This window comes from Alligator mississippiensis, chromosome 2 (genome assembly GCF_030867095.1).
Source record: "Alligator mississippiensis isolate rAllMis1 chromosome 2, rAllMis1, whole genome shotgun sequence".
In the NCBI taxonomy this organism is placed as follows: domain Eukaryota; kingdom Metazoa; phylum Chordata; order Crocodylia; family Alligatoridae; genus Alligator; species Alligator mississippiensis.
Window position 1 is genome coordinate 184,112,709 of NC_081825.1, and position 21,897 is coordinate 184,134,605.

At 47.5% G+C, this 21,897-nt stretch overlaps 1 protein-coding gene across 2 annotated transcripts in view; it reads left to right on the plus strand.

The window, feature by feature from the left end:
• Nucleotides 1–388: 388 nt before the first annotated feature.
• CD151 (CD151 molecule (Raph blood group)) overlaps nucleotides 389–21,897 on the plus strand; it is a 53,321-nt gene continuing 31,812 nt past the window's right edge. For both annotated transcript variants that reach the window (XM_014604243.3, XM_006265155.4), the window contains exon 1: nucleotides 389–506. The gene's annotated coding sequence lies outside the window, so the exon portion shown is untranslated. The remainder of the gene's footprint in view (nucleotides 507–21,897) is intronic.

Genomic DNA, 21,897 nt, shown 5'->3' on the forward strand with positions numbered 1-21,897 from the left:
ACGCATAGGGAGAGTGCATATTGGCTTCTGTTCCATCCAGAAACTATTTAAGTTGGTCTAATAAAAGATACTGGATTCACCCAAAGAACCTTGTTTGCATATATTTTTCTGCAAGCTTTCGGACTCACACGCCCTTTGTCAGGCTCAGGCAAAGTTCAAGATGGTAAAAATTCCCCATAAGTAGGAAATCAACTTCATTTTTGCACAGAGGGAGCTGAAGCTAGAAGGAGGAGAGCTACTGCTCTGCTCTGAGCAGCCCCCTACGCCTGCGTGTGCCTGGCTGAGGCTGGGGGTAATAGTCACCATCTCCCACTAGGCGTCTCTGGATCTGAGTTGATTCAAACAGTTAATCACGAAGGACTGGGGACGGGGAGGGGTTTGGGGAGGCGGCTGCAGAGCAGGGCTCTAGGGCTGTTTTCACTTTCGCTGCAGCTCGCAGGGTGAGAGGCTTGGTACTGCTCTGCCCTGCCCCAGCCCTTCCTTGGCACCCGGATCGCTTGGAAAAGGTAAAGAGCGGTGCCAGGAACCCCCTGATCCTCTTGTGGGGGGGGGGGGGGGAGGGAGGAAGCCCACCTGGAGCAGCAACAGCAACAAAGTAAGCCCTCCTCTCCTCCCCCCAGCCCTGGACTTTGCAGGGGAGGTTGGATGGGCCTGAGGTTGGTGAGGCCAAACAGTAGGGGGTTGCTCCGTGTTAGGGATGGGGGCATCTGTAGAGAGAAGCTGGTTGCTGTGCTGTAGACATGACCCTGCCACCCACCTCGCCTCTTGTTTAGATGTGGAGTGAGTGTGTGCGCGTGTGGGCGGAGGGAGGATGGGGGGGTAAAACTCTTCCCTTCTTCCCCCAGCAGCCCCCCCTCCAAACTTGCTGGCTTGGCCCCAGGTTTTTCCTTTGGTTTTTGGGAAGGGATGCAAAGAAATGCAAAACCACATGGGTTTGGGCTGACGCTGCATTAATCTCGAGCCTTTGAGTTGCAAAAGTTGAGACATAAGCCCCCCCCCCCTGCAAATCGATTCCCCCCTCAAAAGTTTGCTTCCCTGCTTAGAAGAAATGCAAACATCTAGCACTCTTGGTTCCAAAATGATACCTTTTATTAGACCAACTGAGAAATGGCAACAAAAAAAAATATTTTCCAGAAAGAATACTTCTCAGCTTAGTACAGGTCATATCCTGAAGCCCCAGAGCAGCGCTGAGGTGGTGCCTTTGAGAAGGCTGTGGATCCTTGCCAGGCAGCATCTGTGATGTTCTTGAGAAACCAGAACTTAAAAACAATGTCTTTGGCTCTGTCTGAGCGCATCAGAAAAGGCTCCTGCCTGGAAGAGCTTGTAGTCAAAGGCCCTCACCTCTAATTGCATCAATTTTTTTTTGTGGGGGGTCCTCTCTGTTACTAATGGGGATCTATGGGAACATGGCATCACCTTGTATTTGTTGAGAAGCAGGACCTTTTCTTTCTAGCCCCAGACCAAGGCTTCATAGCAGTAAGGGCTGGGAGCACATTGCACTGCATACCTGTATCATTAGGAGCCTTTGAGGCACAGGAGCCTGAGAGGGTGGTTGTTAGTGGAAGGGAAGGGGAGGTCCGAGAAGAGACCTAAAGGGAAAGAGCAAGGTGTCTTGGCTCAGTGGCAGTGGGGTGGGTGTTGTAGGAACCAGATGAAGGGAGGTGTGGGGTGTGATATGGAGACCAGGAATAACTGAGGATAAGGAACCAACTTCAGCTTCATGATTGATAAGGAGACAGTCCAGCAAGGCAGAGAGGTGGAAGGAAGAATGGCATGTGTGAGGGTGGTGAAGGGGAGAAGAGATGCAGGGAGAGGCAGTGCTTTGCAGAGCCCTTTGGCCAAGTGTCAGCTGGGTGGCTGTATGTCTTACACCAACAGAGTAGAAAAGCCCGATTTCTCTCTAGGCTGTTACATGGCCTAGGCCAGTGATTCTCAATCTTTTTTTTTGGTAACAGAATCCATTTGTAAACACCAATAGCCCAGTGCCCCTCACTCCAGCCCCCCAACATGGGGGGCAGGGGGGCCCCAGTCAGCCCCTCGCAGGCTGGAACTGTGCCAGCTTGCAAGGGAAAAGCCACAGTTTCCCATGTTTTTCTCCATTTTTAAAGTCTGTTAATTCACTTTTAAAGTTTGTTCGCAACCCTTTCAAATATTCTTGCAACCCACTTTTGGGTTGCAACCCACAGGTGGAGAAATGTTGGCCTATGCTGTGCCATTCTTAGAGGTGATGATTGGAGGCAGAAAGAAATTAAGGAACTAGCTCAAGGTCTCACATACATGCAATCTCTTGAGGGCTCTAGGAGCATAATCACAAGATCAGCATGAGTTGGCTTTCTAAAACTGGCCTACACTCTATTTTTGCACATGTCGAGGTGGCTTCCCACTTCACTTGGAATTTCAAGGTTTGTCTAAACTCCGCTTCAATAGAGGGACTGTGAGTATTCTTAGATTTTGCTGAAGGGCACTTACATCTCTTTCTCTTGTTTGTTAAAGGTTCCCTTCTATAGAAAAAAGATTTGGTTGGTAGGCTAATTGGTGAAATCTTTGTAGAGAGCTCTGGGCTGAGTGGAGAATGAATTTACCAGCAAATCCACCCTGTTATGTCCTGTTATTCTTTTTATCTTTGCACTACTCCCTGCTTCCCACTTCGAAACTGGGTAAGAGCAGCCATGGCTGAAGATTACTGTAGCGTCACAGTGTTGCTCGCCATGCATAGTTTTTATCCAGCAGCCTTTGTTCCATGGTGTCTAATGAAGAGGATTATCGATCGTCAGAATGTCTTGATCACAGAAGCTCTTGATAAGAAATCCAGCTTAATATAGAGTTTGGCACTTAAGGGTTGTATATTTTTGATGATGAGCGCTCAGGGTATCTTATGAAACTCTTTACCTTACCCTATTCTAAGTTTTTTTTGGTTCTGGGATTTCACAAGATTTCATGAACCCCTTTTTGGGCAAAAGGGGTTCATGAAAGCAGTGTTTCAGAGGTGATGCTGTTAGAGATGGCAGCCGTTTTATCAAAAAATCCTATAAGGCACCCTTCTGCGACCCTACTATCAGAAACTGGCTTCTAAGATCTATGATACTTGTATGAATTTAAGTTCTAAGAGGCTGTCACTGTGACAAGACATCATCTTGATAATAGTAAAACAAAATGGTGCTTTTACTTGTTCCCATCAACAGTGAGATTGGACATCTTCAGTCCCCCAAAACACCTGCTTATGATGAAGGGGGCATAACAACTTGCTGTTGGGATGTCTGGTTTGTGGTGAAGAGAAGGTCTGGACCACATGCCCATGATCCTAGGTAGGACTACTGAGTGGCAGTGCAACACTAGTGATATGTCTGTCGCCATGGGCCATTAAGGGTAATTCAGGACAGACTGGGTGTTACTTTTGTGGACCAAGACGGATCTTAAAATTTACTTGGGTTTGTCAAAATTAATAGAACTTCACAGATTTTTTGTGGGGTAAGAATTTACAGCCCATCTTGTAAAGGACAGGTTTTAGATTTGATTTCACCCAGTGGTTTTGGCTGAAGAGGGAAGTTATATCAGTGGACCCTGCTGAACCCATTGGTTTGTGATGAAAGATGCTGCTGTGACTGGGAAAGCTAAGCAGCCACAAGGACTCTCTGACACCACCATGCTTTCCTTTGGTTCCAGTCCAGTGTCCTTTGCTTCCTGACATGAAGCCTTTGCATCCTTTGCTATATCTTGACTGACAGTGTAGTCTGCTCCAGACACCAATGTGTTTTAGTGCCATGTGTATTGGTCCCTGCCCCACAGGTTTGAAAGGCAAGAAGGGGTAAGACCAGAAGAGTTTGTTTGACTCAGAGTGGCGGTGAGAATTTCTACCCTCAAGGCCTGGTACAAAGTCAGCTGAGCCTTTGCTGAAGACTGATCTCAAGAAGTAAATGGGTTGTACTATGCCTTTTAGTTTGTTTGAGATAACTGGTCACCTACAATAGCTTTTATCCAGAGCTCTCCATTGTGTTCTCAAGCCTTTTGTGGAAGGCATTCACTCACTCTTGCTCTGCTTAGTTCAGTTAGATCCCAATCCTTCCCCTCCCGTGCTCATTTTGCCACCTGCTGTAGGCACTAAGGTCTCCCTTTTCCCTCGGTGTTAAGAACCTCATCAGAAGGCAAGTCTGTTTCAGTTCCGAAATGCTTGTTTTAATGGGCTCCTTCACATCTGCACAGCCTGCAGTGCACTGATGGGACAAAACAAAATTAGCATAGGTCCAGTCTGTCTTCCCAGGGGTAAAGAACCCACACTGTATGGGCATCTTATGCGCAGCATTTGTCCCTTATGATATCTAAGCAATCCACAAATATTTCAACTTCCCAGAACCCCTGCAGTGAGAGAGAGGTATTGTCCCAGCTTCATAGATGGGGAATGTGAGGCAGGTAGAATAGCTCGCCTATAACTGCTGCAGTGCGAGAGGAAGGATTAAAGCGATAGAAATCTTGTCCTGGCCTCCACAGTGGTTCTCAGGCAGCACCACTGTTATGTTCATGAATGGCAACCACGCTACACGCACCACTTGCAACGTGGCATCCAATGAGGTGATGTTTCATTGATTTTAAAGTGCAGCATGATTTAAAGTACAGCTGTCTTGCCTCAGTCATGATTGCCAACCAGCCCTGTTTTCTTGATCAGAGTAGTGGTGGTGACCTTTGCTGGCACAACCGGTTGTGTGTGTGTGTGTGTGTATGCATGCCCACTTTCCCCTACTAGAAATGATTTTCAGAGCCTGAGCTGAGTGGCCCTACTCCCATCTCATGCTATGTCGATACTCAGCTTTGCCTCTTGAAACTAAGGCACATGCAGTCTAAAACCTTGGCTCTGCAAGGGAAGTTTTTGGCAGTGCTGCCTTTGGTTTGCCCTGAAGGGTGTGAAGGATTCTTTGGTATGTGGGTGGAGAGACTGCCATCTTTCTTTGCAGCGTGAGAGTGTTAGTCGTGGGTGGCTGTTGTAGCGCTAATATGATCCCTTTGGGGGCCTTCCAAGAGTCGTGTTGGATTATTCACTGCTAATAATAATAATTGCAGCTTGACTGAGGTAGCTGTTTGCTCTGTGTGTACATGACACACTCAGTAACCATGCATGCTCTTGCCCTCAAAGTCGGTCCCCTTGTGGGTGTCCTGAAATTGAGGCACCTAAAACAAGTCAATGATTGCTTCCACAAGCTTTGGGTGTAGTTTTCCTGAAATGTCCTCTACTTAGTGCAGCGAGTGGATGTTTTGTGTTACTTTGAAACTCCAGCAGATTTGCTATTGACACTTCTGGCTCCCATGCATGATTTCATTAATGGATAGCAGGCTGCCTTGCCAGGTGTGTGTGTGTGACTCGTTGGCGCTTCCTCATTTGTCACCCAGCTGTGGTCACATCTCCATACAGTGCCCCAAGGCCCACTGGTATGTGAGTTTATACAAGATGCATGGTAGTAGGTGGTAGAGGCCATTGGACTTGTGATGTGGCTCTTCCCATAGTTGGCACCCAGAAGCGGAAGGGTAATTGTGCCAGTTGTTGGAATCAAACTGTGCTTACGTGTCCCCTACAATGCTGTCTGCAGCCGTTGCACTGAAAAGGACTCCTCCCAATCTCTTCCCTCCCTCCGCAACTGTGTTATGGGCAAGTGGCCTTCTGCTCTCTAAGTCTGCTTCAAATCTCTCTGCCCAGCTACTTCCAGTTGCTCTTGCATCTGGAATACAGACTCTAGCAAGTCAGGTTAGGGAAGCAACTGAGATAAGGTGGCTGGCTGCATCCAGAAGTCATACCCTTCCCTCCTGTCTAACCTCAGCCATCCCCCTAGGCTCCCACTAAGCTAGCCGGTCAGTCCTGATGCATTTGAAAATCTTGATGTCCTGTGGGCTGAGAGTGGATCTCCACTCGCCCCCAAAGCTCTGTCAGCTGTGGGACTCACTATCATTTTCTCTCATGGCCCATTACGTTTCCCTGGCCCAACTTGATGATGTGACAAAGCCAGAAGAAGCCCAGCAACATCTATTTTGTCTAGGCTTTCCCTGCCTTCTCTAGGGATGGAAATCTGCAGGCCAGTTACAAAGCCCCCACCCAGGGGGGGTCCTTTCCCCTTTCTGCAGAAATATGCTACAGTGATAGGTCATATTAACACAGTTGTTGGGGAAAGACCCACAGGAGCTAGGGATGTAAAGGACTGCAGTGAGGCCCTTATTGCTGCATCCCCTCTGACACTAACTGTGATCCTATCCAGCCCTGTTTACAAGTGTCAGCACTATATTAGGAACATCATTGACAGTGTCCTCTTCCTGTGCCTTTCTGGTGTCTACATCTCTGCCAGGAACCTGCTCTGACCAGCCAGCCCGTTGGACTGTTCTGCTCATGATCTCAGCAGCCTGACATGCAGAGGAAGCTATTTTGATCAGTCATAATAACCGCATGTCCTGACTGCTACGCAACAAATTACAGCTAAGGAAAGGCAGCTGGTCTGTGATCATGAAAAGCCCTGTAGTGATTCATGCAGGTGTAAGGATCTACATATTGGTGCCCCAGTCATGTTCCAGATGGCTAAGCACCATTCCTTTTCACCCTAAATCCCCCTCTTGTCAGCTCAATGACTAAGATTCTTGCTTGCCTGTTGTAAAAAGTCATGCAACACTGCAGCTATGCCCTACCCCAGAAGTGGCTGCATTTTAGCTATTTGATGAGAATACCCTGATACATAAATGTGATGCTGCTTGGAGGCATAGATAGACACTTGTATGGGGGGTGGTTTAGAAATGGATGATCCTGCCTTGACCAGAAAGCTGGGGTAGATGACCTCCTGCAGCCCTTTCCAGCCCCATTTTTCAGTGATTTTTAGATAATGCAGCATGCACATCAGCTTATGTCTTGCACCTGGTTTTGGCAGCTGTGAAAGACAAGATAGAGGACTAAACGGAGCAGCGTTCTGATCTGATCGGGCATTTTTGTCTATAAGGTAACATGCGCAGTGGAGGTTGGTGACAGGAGCCCTGTGGGAATTGGGGCCTGCTGTCACCTCTTACACCTAAAAACCAGGTGTTCTGCACCACACCCTTGGCAACACAATCCACCTCATTAAACACAGCCTGTGATTATTATGCAGTAAGCTGTAGGGTGCAAGGCACTGTGAATGCAAAAAGCACGTGGCAGTTGTGAGGGGAGGCACTTTTCCACTCCAGCTGGGTCCCTGTGGGGGGATGTGATATGGGGTGGGAGGAAGGTACGGTACAGGGAGGAGCAAGAAAATTAAGGAGCGTGCTAATCACCGAGACAGTATTCCAGTCTGTTATGGAGGAAATGAGAAGTGCAATAGGTGCAAGCTGAGGTGGGGGTGTTAGTCAGACCTATGGGTTGACCTTGGCAACAGTATCCATGCTAACTAGGAGCAAACAGAGACTGGTATTAGCTGCTTTTTTTTTTTATCTGTTGCTGGCGCTGAAGCCAAGTAGCAAAGTCCATACTTTCCATTCCCTCCATTCCTCCACATTTTAGCTGCCTAAGCTAGTCCTCAAAACTGAGGATGGGTACCTTGTGCCCCAAAACTTGTCTAAAATCTCCCCCAGCTATAGACTTGGTTCAATAGCCTTGAGCATTTTTAAGAGAATTTTTCATGTTCCGATCCAAATCAGGCAAATCAATTCCAGAGCCATAAGTGGCCCTGCTGCCGGCAAACATCCTCCACCCCACCTGAGGCTTTAGACGTTCCCAAATCCTTTGGCGGGCATCCTACGTGCAGGCCCAAACCCAGAGTCTTGGGATTCGGATGCCCCCAAGTTTCACTTTCCCTCAGCCATAAGGCCGCAGGAGCAAGCTAGGGATGAGTCTCCCATTTCCATAGCCATGAGCATTTCTGGGTGAAAGGCGCACACAGTCAAGGAAGGTGCTGCTGTTGAATTTCATTTTATAGCCCCTCTGGCAGGCATGTGTTTGCAGGAGTAGGATGGGCTGGGCTGGGACAAAAAGAAGAATTTCAGAAACCTTTCTAGTCTGTGAGGCATTTAAAATCTGAGTGCGACTGGCCCTAGGGAATATGAATCAGTCAGGTTGTGTTACAAGGTCCTGCTACACCCCAGTGCTGCATTCCTTCTTTGTATGGGAAGCCTGGCTTGTTTTGTAGAGAATGCATGTGTCATTTTGTGGAGGGTGGGGAGGAGTCTCCCTGATGATAAGGGGAGTTCAGACCAGCAGTCACTTATAGGCTTGGTGGTGCCTCATTTGAAAATAATTAGCTCCTGTGAGGGGTGTTAATGGGAAGGGGGATCCATATGCTGCAGAGACCATTGTACATGCCAGGGCTCGGAATGATCCAAGATGCAATCGGAACAATTTCCTGGTCCTCTTGGCTCCTCAGTTCCTAGAGCATTATTGTTGCTGTATGTAAAGCAGTTAAGTATCTCTCCACTGATATGTAGCACCAAGTAACATCATAGCAGGGCTTTCAGAAACTTTTGGGATCCATTGCTAGCAATGGGAATCAAAACTCATGGCAGAGGTGATATCTTTTATTAGACCAACTAGATATTTGCAAAAAAATGAACATTCAGCAGCTGACTTGGCTGGGATCTGCCATTTATCCATTATCTTGTTACACAAAACCCCTTTAAATGTGCAACATATATACCTTCTGAAGGGGTGCTTCCCAGATTTTGAGCTGGTACCTATTGCTTATTGTTGAGACAAGCCAGTGGAGAAGTGTAAAAAATATGTAAGAAATATGACGCTACTTATCTTGTACCTCTTGCTGTGGTTCCAGGGAGGTTTTGTAGAGTCATACATCCTCTGTGCCTCATTTCCTTGGTCACCTTGGTAGAGTCATACAACCTCTGTGCCTCATTTCTGTTTTTTTGGAAATTAAGGATAACAATGCTTGCTTTCTTTCACTCTGACTATTGTCTTGTCTAGTTAGATTGGCAGCTCCTTGGGGCAGAGATGGTCTCTTTCTCTGGTATATGTAGTGCCTGGCACCTTGGTGCTCTGGTCTCTGATGGGGCCTCTAGGCACTGCTGTAAAAAAAACTAGAATCTAAGGATGTTAGTCTGGCAGCTTTCACCCACACTATATCCTTTGAAAGGTAGAATAAAAGTAGCTGGAGGCAGGAACATTCGCATGGCTTTTGGTTTCAGCTTTATATGTGGTGTGGGTCATATTTTTATGCATGGCTAATTAGTGACACCCCCACCCCTTTCCCCTTCTAAATAGCTCATGCAGAGTTGTGTTTTCAAAAGGTACTCTTGTCTCAGTGAAGGAAACACAGCAACAGTGGGAGAGAGTGTTTGGCAGAATGCACATGCTGTTTGGAGCCAGGCTATAGAAACCAGTGCTGCCAGCATTTCTGACATGCCGTGTAGCAGCCCAGGGAGCAGTGTACATTAGGTGCCAGGAGCCATGAGAGTGAGTGAGTCATGGGCTGTGAATGTCTGTAGCTCTTCTTAGCCTCCGTGGAATCCATAAGTGAAGCATTTAATGTCTATCCCCCTCCACTTGCTATGGTGGTATTATGATGCAAGTGCACACTTTGGAGCAGCAGGTTTTGGAGCTGGAACTGCTGTCTTGGCAGGAATCTGATCCATCTCACTTGTTCTTTGCCTTTTGGGGGAACAAAATGAAACAAAACATCCAGCCTTTAGATTCTCACCCCCCTCCCTGCTGGTTCTCTCTGGGGCTGTGGATTTATTTATGAATGAAAAATAAACTCTGTGGAAGCACAGGGACTTGTTTGTTTGGCTTTGGATTCTGCTGTGGTGGTGATAGGTTAGGTTCTGGAGCAGGAAAAGAGAAAGTCAGAGGGATATTGAAATATTTTTTGTATTTTTTAATTTTTAAGGAAAAGTTTTTGTGTCCCAGGTCAAATTAGCCAGATCCATTCTGAATCCTTTGAATCATTCAAAAACCTTATGTGGCCCTACTACTGGAAAGTATCCTCCAGCCCAGACTTTTCAACCTGGGGCTTCAGATATTTCCAAATCCTTTGGCAGGTAGGTATCCTATGTGCAGGCCCAACCCTGGAGGTTTGGGTTCGGATGCCCCTAAGTTTTGCTTGCCCTCAGCCTTGAAGTCGGCATGTAGCGGAGATCCTCCGGCTAGAAGTTGGCCAGTGGGAAGCTAACTACGAGGCTCTCGTATAGAGTCCTGTCTGTAAGCAGGCAAGGGTACACCCTCCACTACACAAAGCCATTTTAAAGCCACCTGCTTGGTCAGGGTACTTCCCCCTGCCACCTTTGTGGTCATGGAAATATATGGTGGGGAAGAGCCTGTGTTCCCCCCTCCCCTAGGGCTGCAGGGCTCCACTCCCAGCTCCTGCTGGTCCTAGGAATGCAAAGTAATGCCAAGTCAGCTCTGCTCCTCCAACAGAGACCACAGCTGTTAATGTGCTCACCCACCTGTGGCCTTGTGTACACTGAGGATTTGCCACCCAGTGATGCTATCCCAGAGCGGATCTTATGAACTCCAAGGGTCTGTGAGGGTACATCTACTCCAGTGGCAGAAACCAGGGCAAATCCTATGCATTCCCTCCCCCTCCCACAAGCTCTCCCTTGTAGACCAGCCCTTTTACTGTATTTTGGAAGGAGGAATCACAAAACCACTTTCTGAAACCTGGACACCAGTTCTGTTTTTCAGAACATCCTGCCAAGGAGAAACCCTGAGGGTGAGCTATGGAGCTGACCTGTTGCAGGAACCCCACTGTGTTCCCCGTGCCTGTACTGAAACACAGGCCCTGGGTTGTATAACCCTCTGCACGGGAGAGTTCCAGTGGTATATGCTCAGGTGTTAATTTTACTCAGTACAGCTATTCTGGTAAATTTGCCTATGAGGATGCCATTAGGTCAGTTCTACCCTGGAGGTGCTTCTGCTAGCTCTTCTGTGCCAGGCCACGGTTGAAGAGTCATGGTCCCTGGTGACGCTGCCATAAGGACAGCTGTTATATAGTCCATGCCACAACTGCATATTCTTGGGACCATGCAGTCATCTGGCGTATGCACTTTCCCAAACAATGCAAGCAGTGCTCTTTTAATACAGAATCACTGAGTGCCACAGCACCTTGGGGTGCCTTGAGATCCTTTCGAGGGTGTTATAAGGCGCCATGCAATGTTAGCACTATGAGGTATGCAAACATGACTCGCAAGATAAGCCCAGAGATTTCAAATAGGGATCCATAGTGTTACCAGCACTCTGACCCACTATGGTCTTTCTGAATTCTTTGCAACAGAAGAAACGTGCTATTATTTTTCCACAGACAAACAATGAATAAAAATTAAGAGCTGGCATTTTCCAAGGGATTCCTTGAGTTTAAAAAGGTTGAGAACCACTGGAATAAATCCTCTCAATCCCTGCAATGCTTTGCTATCGGCAGTCCTGAAACAGACCAGGTTGAGTTATTTTCAAATCTCTGAGAGGAGCACTTTGATAGCAGCTTCCTCTTCACCAGGTCTGGTTCCAATTACTGTGCCTTTCAGAGGAGTAGTTACATTGCAGAGTAGACAATGGGGCCAAAAGGTGCTGGACACTGTACACTTGATATGCAGCTAACTGCTTTGTGTTGTAATGTAAGTAGGTAACAGATTGGGACCTGCAGTTTGTTTTGCAGTTAAGCAAATTAAGTACTTATTAGGTATGTGCCAGCAAACCTGGGCTGGCTTCATTTGCTTGGAGACTGGTTTTGCGGTACCAGTGAAAAGGTATCTGTATCGGGGCCACTGCATACTTCTAAGCCTATACCAGTAGATATTACCTTATTCTAATATGGAGGTTCCTATTTTTTTATGTTGCTTTGGCAGTACCTTAGATCAATAGTTAAAAAGAATCCCTGGAATTAAAGAGTCTGCTTAGGCAGTTACAGTGAAAGTTTAATTAATTGGTATAATTGTACTGGTATAACTGGAAATACTTCCTCCACATGTAGAAAAGGTCTGAGAGTATGCTCTATCCATGGCCAAGGGGAGTCAGTGCATGGCCACTAGCCAGCAATAGCCTTGAGCTGAGAGAGGTAGCCAGCTATGTTAGACTGAAGCAGGCAGAAGACAGGGCAGAGTGGCATTTCATAAACTAATTCAAAGAGGCATGAGCTTTCATAAGCAGCAGCTTACTTTGTGAGATGCTATGAATGGACTTGCCAGGGAGTATCTTCATGCTGAGATCTTTAAGGCCAGGCGGATAGACTACATCACCAATTGTTTCTGCAAGCCCTTAAAAGCCTTGGGGAATGAGTGGGGAGCAGATGGTGAGTCCGTATGACCTTGGATGGTTGCCCCATTGGCAGTCTTGCATTTAACACTGATGCTTTTTAGGAACACTGGCCCAAGAGGCCTCTTCTAGTCCTTCAAGTCCAGTCCCCTGCATTTACAGGCAATTGTTAACCCAGGAACCCCCCCAAATCACTACTTAAGCCCTCTCACACACCTAGCAGGCACAATACCTAAAACACCAAGAACACCCTATAAGATGCCACACGTCAGGGGTGGCTGCTAGTAGCATGCATGCCACAAGTGTCATGGGCAGCCTCTGTGCGTGATGCATAGCAGATCATGGAAGGGCCAGGGAACACAACAGCAGAGGGCTGGAAAGCATAAAGCAGAGCAATAGATTGGGAAGTGAATCAGAGTGGTAGTCAAAGGGTGTGTGTGGAGCTTACATTTTGGCACATCTGCCAAAAAGTTTGCCCCCCACTGCCATAGCACATAGCCTCATTGCCACTGCAATAACAGAGGAAGTAGTTGGACTTAAAAATATAAGACATTGGCTAAAGCTATTCTTCAAAGAGTCCTAGAAGCAAGTAGGACCAGCCTCCAATGGTGGATCTTCTACCTCATGATGTACTCACATCAAATGGGGAAACCCTTCTGGAAGATCTGTTTTCATCAAACTCAAAAGATTAGGCTTAGTGCAAGGAGTAACTAAATTAAATCTTACAGCCTATATTACAACTGGAGGTCAGACTAGATGATATGATCACAACTTCTAGCCTTCAGGTCTCCTGTGTGCCCAGGTGTGACCTTGAAACTTATACACTTGGCCTGTGAGGAGGCTGGCTCATACACCTTTGGGGTCATCCCAAGCTGGGTAAATGCAGAGGTTGGATCCAAGGTTTTACAGCCATAATCCGGTCTGATTAGTAGGATCTGGACCGGTATCTACTAGAGGAGTCCTTCTGTCTCATGCCAGATCTGTCTGTTAATTCTAGATCAGGGTAGTGATACTGAGGTTGCTGCCACACCAGAAATCCCAAGTCTGCCTATACCAAAAAAGCCCCATTTTCTTGACATGTCACATTAGCTATGCCTCTGTTTTAAAGCAGGGCAGCACAGCCTGTTTCTGCTGCCTGGCTCCTCCAGGGTCAGCACTAAATGAATGGGGCAGTGGTAACATGACATATGAGAGGAATGAATCTCAGAGCTTGCTTGACTGGGCTGCGGGATCAGGTGCCCTGTTTCCTTGCCCCTGGTTTTTTTTACTACCCTTGGCACTCAGCCAGCCAGTAATTCCCTTGAAATGGCGAGGGCCTCCCAGCAGCTTATTCACATGCTGATCCTTCCCTCTGATGTTTGCCAGCTGCTCTGCAAACAGCTGAGTAAATGGTTTTGGTGGAGTCTTTAGAGTTTGCTTCAAAAGCAAGAGCACGTTGGGGGAGGGGGTGGACTCTTTATTTTTTAACCAGAGGCTAAAATCATTTTGGCTCTGAGGAGGATTGTTTTGGAGGTGGCTTCATGTGGAGTTTTACTGGGCAGTGTTCAGTGTTGCTGTTGTAACAACAGGGCAGAGAGGGACTGTGAGCTCCTACTGACTGGACTTGCTGCAGGAAATGAACTATCATTTAATTTGCCCTTGAACACGCTTACTATTTGATCTGCTAAGAGTAAATGATCTCAGCTGTGGGGAAAGAGGGAGCTCTCCAAACCTGCCTGATGGTCAGAAGTGCTCAGAGGGCTTGGAAACAAGTCCTCAAGAGAGATGGGAACCAGGACATAGAGAAGAGGGTGTGGGGGAAGGGGCCTTAGTAAGACATCCAGCTTCTGCCCATGCTGTTATTCTGAGAAGTTAGGAAATCAGTGGTTCAAACCATGCCAACACTTGGTCTGGGAGTCTGTGTGTCATTCCTGTAAACCTAGGGTTGGCAACCTAATGCCATCAGGCCAGATTCAGCCCACAGAGCCATTGGAGCTGGCCCACAGACCAGGGTGGGGGTGGGGCTTTCATAACACTCCAGCCATGGGGAGCTTTGCTTGTGACAACGGTGGTGACCGGCCAGTTTTTAGTACCAGCCTGGACCTGAGCAGGTTGTTTCATCCCACTGCTAGAAAAGGTTGCTGGCCACTGCAGTAGGCAGCCTGGATTACAAATGCCAGTCTGTGTGATTGCTGCCACCATTCCTAGCACTGATGTAGCAGCACCATTGAGGGTGTAATGGGAAGGTATTTTAACAAAAACTCTATGACAATGCAGCCAAGTTCACATGTTTTAAACCGAGCTATAATAATGGTTGGCCACTTCCTCTAGCTAAATTAACTAAGCTGCATGAAATGCCAGCTCAGCTGTGTCTGTGCTGAGACCATACATAATTCTTATATTTGCCATATACTGGTAGCAATTTGGCCATAACAGTCCTGGGGACTGGGAACGGGGCTGCCCAGTTCTCACCTGCAAACTACCTGTGGATTGGGTGCCACACTTTAAAAGCCAGCCGTGATGGATGCCCTATCTAAGCTAGTGCAAGCACTGTTGCTACCATTTCTGGAATAGTACTGGCAGTAACAACAGCTGGGAGCTTTAGGCTAAGTGCAGACAGTCAAAAGCCTACGGCTGAATCGATTCAATCTTTGCAGGTTAGTCTAAACTACACAGATTAAATTGAAACAGAAGTGAATAGACATTTACCTTTGATTCAGGAAATGCAGCCCCATGCCTGTAGTGGCTCAGCCCAGAAGCTGGGGGAGTGCTAGAGCATGGCTTTCTGGCTGTGTGTTCACTTCCTGTTCCTGCTGCCCCCAAGGTCTCTGGGATGTGCAGTCCAGACTTACAGCAGCAGGACTCTGCAGGGTTGCTCACCACCTCCTCTTCCTGCTTCCGGGTGCCTCCGGGATTTGTAGTCCACAATTGCAGCCAGCAATAAGTTTGAGCAGGGGAAGGTGTGTTTAACGCCCTCCCCCATCCCAGATCCCAGCTGGGGTTTTCCGGGGGGGGGGGCAGTCCCCCCCTCCCCCACAGACTGGGCTGCATCCCCAGCCACGTTTGTCCCCCCCACCCCTCCCTTGTCAGCCTGCCTTCACTGCTCCAGACAGAACAAACAGCCCAGCCCAGGGCTGGAAAGCATGCTGGGATGCTGGGGGATTGTGATTTAACTTGAAGCAGGAAGGGGGCTGGGGCAGAAGTTTCATAAACCAGTTTGACCCAAATCAGTTAAATCCAATACTACATTCAGCCAGGTTTCTCTTAAACCAATTTCAGCCATTTTGAAACTGGTTTATGTGCACTGAGCTTCTGTTCCGTTACAGGTTTAAACCAGTTTCTGATCACTTAAACTGGCTTATGTGTAACTTCTGTCCCTAGCCTTAGAGACAGAAAGCATCCCTCCAAAGGGTTTGTCTTATCTGTTAGTTAAGCCTGACCTAAAGCAACTGCTGATCCTAGCCATGACACCCCCGGCTTGCTACGCCCTCTTTCAAACACATGCCGGGCATTGAATTCTAGCACTTCCTATGAAAGGCATGTATTGTTTCTATCCTTAGCCCAGTGGCTAGTGAAGTGGTTCCTGTGTATAAATAATGTAGAGTGCTTTGAGATCCCTCTGGATGAAAGGAGCTTTCTTTCATACAAGAGGATGTTGTTCCACACAGAAGAGTTTCCATTAATTAAGCATTGAGTGCTCCTCTCTTCATTGCCTCCCTGTTCTAACCGCAGCCCTGTCGTCCATTCTTGGCCTTGGGGCAGCCTGGTTTGAAGGTCCCATTGCTTTCCAGAGGAACTGGCAAGCACGTTGCAAAGAGGGATTTTTATCATTTGTTTTAATAGGCTTCCTCACTTGCTTTCAGCTTTCCCAGAACTGCTGTGTGCATGTTTGATGCAAAGAGCCAAGGTGAGGTGTATCACTTGAGATCAGGGAAGAGGGCATCTTGCATCATTGTGCCAGGCTCTGTACAAATACAGGAAGGTAGTCTGTGCCTGAAAAGCAGATAGTCCAAATAGATGAGCCAAAAAGCAGGGAGAAAGAAACAGAGTAGTGAACTGACTTGTTTGATATCATACAACACTTTGGAGCCAGAGACAGGAATGCGGGTGTGCAGAGCCCATGTCTAGTGTACTGTCTATTAAACTGTGCTGCTTTTTAAAGTGTGAGGGGAAAGCGGGGGAGAGATTTGGCTCAAAAGCTGCTTCACAGTTGTCCCACGAGATAAAAACAAAGAATTTCTATAGTAACTGCCTTGACTGGTTTCAGGGCTTGATTACACCCATGCTTTTTCCCAGCCCTGGAGGCACTGATAGTTGGACTATTGAACACATTCTATCTAGTTGAAATGAAAAACAATGATCAGCGTTTTGCATCCTGGGCTGATGATCCTCTGTCTATGGGGAAGGAGCCTGGGAGATGGCACAGTGCAGAGCTTCCTTATAAGGTGGGACATGGGGAAAACTTACAGAGGTTTCAGGCCCAGCACATAATGAGGGCAGCGCAAAGGCTTGGGTAACATTTATCTCACAAGTTTTTGCGCTGCCTGGTGCTCTCCTTAAACGTCAGTGAGCTTTCCCAGAAGTGCAGGCAGCAAGACAGAAGGGGGGGGGGGGGGGGGCATGTGTCTCTACATAATTACCCTGAATCTAGCTGAGTTAGCTCTGCCAGGGCTGCTCTTTGTGGTTGGCAGATTTACATCAGGGAGGAGGGCAGCAGAGCTGTCAGTCACGCAGCATCACTTAGCAGCTCTGGAGAGCATCTGTCTAGGCTAGGGGATACAGTCTGGCTGCCTTGTGATTTTTGCCCAGTGTACTCTTAAGACGGTTCTCTTAGAAGCACAGACATGAATGATGGATAGGTTCCAGTCTCCCTGACGGTGCAGGATTGTTCACCAAGGGAGTTTATTTTCTAGTGCTTTATCCAGACTAGCAGCAAGCATCTCAGATGTTGGGGATTCCACTTGCTCTTCTTGGGAAACTGTTCAGTAGCTGCTCTGCTTCCAGGACGTTAACAAGATCTCTGCTCATTCCAAGGTATTCATTTCTTTGTGATGTGTGGGGGAAAGGGTAAGAAATGCCAATGTCCATAAGAAATGTTAGAGTTGCATGAGAATCTGTTGACTGGATACTAAGGGCCTTGTTCAGGCAACTGCTCGGATTCTGCCCGAGTAAAAACTGGGTAAGAAACTTGAGATTTGGTCTTTTCATAATGTTAACCCCTATTTTCCCTGCATGCTTTGCACACAATAATCCCAGCAAGGCAGGTTAGGAAGCATTCCCCCAGATGGGGAAAGGAAGCTATACATGTTAAGCAATGTTCTCTAGGCCGCACGGCAAATCCAGGTCAGGGCATAGAAGGCAGGGACTCCTAGTCCTGTGCTCAGTCCACCGGGCCACACGTCCCTCTCAGTGGAGAAAGCAGTGCTCCTGGCCATGTCTTTATCTACTGCCTGTGCTCCCACGGCAGAAGCAGAGATTTCAGGAGGGAGGAAACCTCTCCAGCAGGCAGGAATCCTCAGTGTTTCTTCCCCACCTTATGTTTTGAGAATTGGCCTGACTTGTCTCCTGCTCTTTTGCAGCTGGAAGTGAGATTTGAAAGTCAGGGAAAGGGTGAGGAGGTGAAGGTCATGGGGACTGGTCAGCTCAGCCTGCCATTGTGTCCATCACTCCCTTCAGCAGCAGGCGATAGACCAGTATTTTTTATTAGAGATCAGTGGAAACTGCTTACAATGAATTCCAGTTCCCAAGAGAACAAGATGGGGCCTGAAGGAAAGAGCAGCATGCTCACCATGGAGATGATATACTGATATTGCTGTGGAGAGAGGGAGACTGATTATGAGGAGAGGGCTGTCTGTAGCCTTGCGGCCTGCTCACAGGGGGTGGGCTTTGAGGCACTGCCACAGCAGCCATAAGAGTTGGCTGTAAGACAGTTCCTACCTTTTCTCATATGTGATTCACAATGAGGAGTGCCCAAACTTCACCAGAATCTGGATCATGGTGCCAAGTTGCCGAAAGTCTCCAGGCTGTGCCTGCTTTTGTCTCCAGTGAATTGTAGCTGGCCATCATCCAGTGCAAAGGTGGAGCCCATGGAGGTTTCACATTCCAGTATTTAGTGCTGTCTGCAAGGCTCTTCAGGTGATGCTCCCATAACAAAGAGGAAGGTGGAAGCATGTAGGCCACTTTTTGGTTCTGGGGCTGTGGGACTGCCAGCCTCTGGTCTGGAACTTATGCCGTAAGAGACCAGGCAAATTTCTTGAATGCTTCATGGTTTCCTTCTCCTTGTGATGCAGTCCTTATAGAAAACCCTGTACGATTCAATCTGGAGAAATGTTACAGAAATGAAATAGGGTTGTAGAGAAATGATGCCCCTATCGGGGCCGAGGGGCTATGGCCAGCAGCCCTGGCACGTGGGCCGGGGAAAGGGTCGGCACGGCGAACTAGAATTAGGCACGGACGTGTAGAGGTTGATTAAAAATTATTTTACTTGCTATGTAGGTGGTCGTGGTGCAGGCAGGAAAACTTTTTTGAGTTGCAGTTACAAAAAACCCCACACAAAGCGGAGTTTGCTAAACTCCGCTAAATGAACACGAACAGAGCTCTGGATACCACTCACGGAGTTTGCTAGGCTCTGTGGACCGTCCGAAATGAGAGTCCGAAAGGTGACTCTCCATGACCGCGCAGGGTAGGGTACGTCGAGGGATCCTGCGGCGACGGGGAGAGGCTAGAGGTTGATCAGGCCCCTGTATCCTCCTTTAAGGCACACGCGGAGTTTGTTAGGCTCCACAGCACGCTTAGAGTTCTTCACGAGATGGATGTGAAGTCCTCCTCCTCCAACTTGGGTGGAAACTGCTCAAGCCTCTTATACGGCTAGCAAGCCAATCGCTAGCCACCACGTGGGAATAATTAAGAAACAGCCAATAGTGGGAAACAAATTTACATACGGGTGGCGGGAACTCCTTTGCACTGGGGTTTTCTCTATGCAACTGAGAATTGCACTGTGCAAAGAAAGCTCCATGTGGCGGGAAATAATTCTGCAGTGCCAAAGCACACACAAAATCATACCCTTTGGGTCATGACAGCCCCAAACCATGTAGTATCCAACAGAGAATGGAATCTGACCTGTAGTGTGTTATCCATTCCCAAGGAGGGACTACAAGCTCTCTCTGTGGGAAGGAGGGCCCTCACCTAGGGTGGGTAGCCCATAGCAAGCAAATCCTAGCTCATGAGACCTTTCCAGGCTGGGCAGCTTAGTCTGATGGTGAGTGAGGGATTTTGCAGCTCAGGAGGATGCCATTGTGGGAAGATATCATGGTGATGAGTATGGTATGAAAATTTAAGCAGAGGAAGTTGGGGTGGATCCTGGCCTGAATCAGCAGTGCCCCTATTACTCTGCTGAGGAGCTCACTGGTAGTTGGGGATGGACCAGAGCATGGCATGGGCACATAGGCCCTGATTCTTGGTTACCTTGCCTCTCCATTTGAAACAGAGTTGGAGACCTGGGAAAAGATGACTTTAAGCCACTTTTGTGCATTGCATGTTCTGGAGCAACAGGGATCCTAGGCCAGGCCCTCATGTCAGAGCACCCTCTAAACTGCTCTAGATGATCCTCCGTTTCCCAGGGATCCTTCAGAGCTCTGGGAAGCAGAGAATAGTTGCATTGTGGTGACCTCCAGCCACGACCCTTTCCTATCCCATCTGGTCTATTTCCTTGCACCCCTGGTCCAACACAGGCTTGTACTGCATCCCTGAGACTGGAAGCCATGGTGACTTGGAGCTTTCTGCATGTCCTTTCACAGCATCTGATGAAACAAACTTGGGTTCATGAAAGCTTGTGTGTTCACTCATGTGCACGCTTTCTCTCTCTCTCTCTCTCTCTCTCTCTCTCTTTCTCTCTTTCTCTCTTTCTCCCTCTCTCTCCTCGTAGTTAGTCTTTAAAGATGCTTATGTACCCTGCCTCCCTGGAGCCATTATGCCAGCTGGGGTCCCACACTGATAAGGGGGCATTTTGCATGGGCTTTCTCAGCAAACCACTTCCACTTCACTGGGCTCTTTTACAGCCGTTAAACTGCACTGTGAAGCTGTGGCATGCTACTGTTTCTAACAGAACTGGGTTTACAGGATGCTGCTGGCCTACAAATATAAACTTGTTATCCCTTTCTGCAGGAGCCAGCATTAGAAGGTAGTTGTGCCATCATATCTCCCAGTGCTGCTGTGTGGGGCTCACCCACCCCACCTTTCTCTCCTCACACACACTACATACAGCGGGGTATGGTTTGAAACCAGGTGCTTAGTTAAAGAGGGAAGGTTTAATGGAGATGTGTAGCATTGGGTTTTTCACAGAGGGGATAAAAGTAATTTCTGGACAGAGTGCTTTGACTCCCTCTTTGCCCTGTTTCAGTTGTCTCCTTTTCCAGATCCAGTGGAGGACAAGAGCAAGGTGAGGAAGAGAGAAATCCTCATAGAGATCTGAAAGGTCTCATTTTGGGGTCCACATTTAATTAGTGTTAAGTTAGTGCCTGGCATATTTAATTTTTTCATTGGTCACCAACTTCAGATAATAGCACTGGGCTTGCAGTATATTAAATGCTATATAGTCATAAACTATCTTTGTAGCTGTTCTAGTGCTTTTGTGGTTTAAAGCTTCTTTCCAGAGTTTTAATACTCTCTGTGCTGAGGTGATAAGTGGCATGATGCATTTTTCTAAACATATCCCAGATCTGGGCCTGCTAGTGATATTTCCATTTTACAAATAGGGAGCAGATGCAAAGAGGTTATAGTTGGGTTTTCAGCAGTACCAAGCACCTGCTATTGCCCCTCATTGTTTTAGATTCCTGGAGGCATAAGTGATTTGTCAAAGGCTAAGCAACAAGTTACTGGTAAATTAAACCCCAAGAGTGTCTAATCTTCAAATTGTTTAGTTTGTATGTAGCAAACACGGGATGTGAAGTCTGCAATGGGCCTGCAATTTAATGTCTCTGCCAAACATTTGGCTGATGGGGAGGATCTACGGACTCTTAAGATCTACAGAATCTATTTTCTAACTTTTATGAGCTGGGGAGAAGATGGAGAATCATCACTGATACTCTGGACATGAATCTCCTCACTGCAATTTGCTATGTTTAAGCTTTGCCTGATGTTGCCTTTTATGGTCTGGGAGCTATTTAATTACTGTGATGCTGTTCCTGAGAAAATGTCATTATCCATTCCATGTAGCTTCAGGGCAGGTTCTGCACAAGTATCTCTAGGACTGGCTTTCTCTGCTGTTTAATTAAGTCTGTGACTGGGCAAGTAGAGGCAAGTGCCTGACAAAGAGTATGACTTGATGAGCATGTACAAGCCCTCTGAATGCACGTGCATATGTTTTTGTAGCCTGGGTATGCATGTTTGTGCTTGTATTTGGATTGGCAGACAAAATCCGACTGGGTAAGGTAAGATCCCTCAACAAGGGCTTGAGAACTAAACTGTAGGTGCTGCCACCCAGGGTAAGGGATTCTGAAGCAACCTGCATTTGTGTGGTGAGGGGAGTTCTCAGCAGAGCTCAGCTCCTGCTCTCCCACTCATTGCCATGTCATCTGTCCCTGAATGATCATTTTAATCCCACAGGTTGCTCCAGGGACTGTCCAACAGTGATACAACTTAAACGTGTATTCTCCTCTGTGAAGCAGAGTTAAGCCAGGATCCAAAGTTGCTCTTCTCGCTGGAGCTCTCTGTTGGTTGAGATAGTCACATAA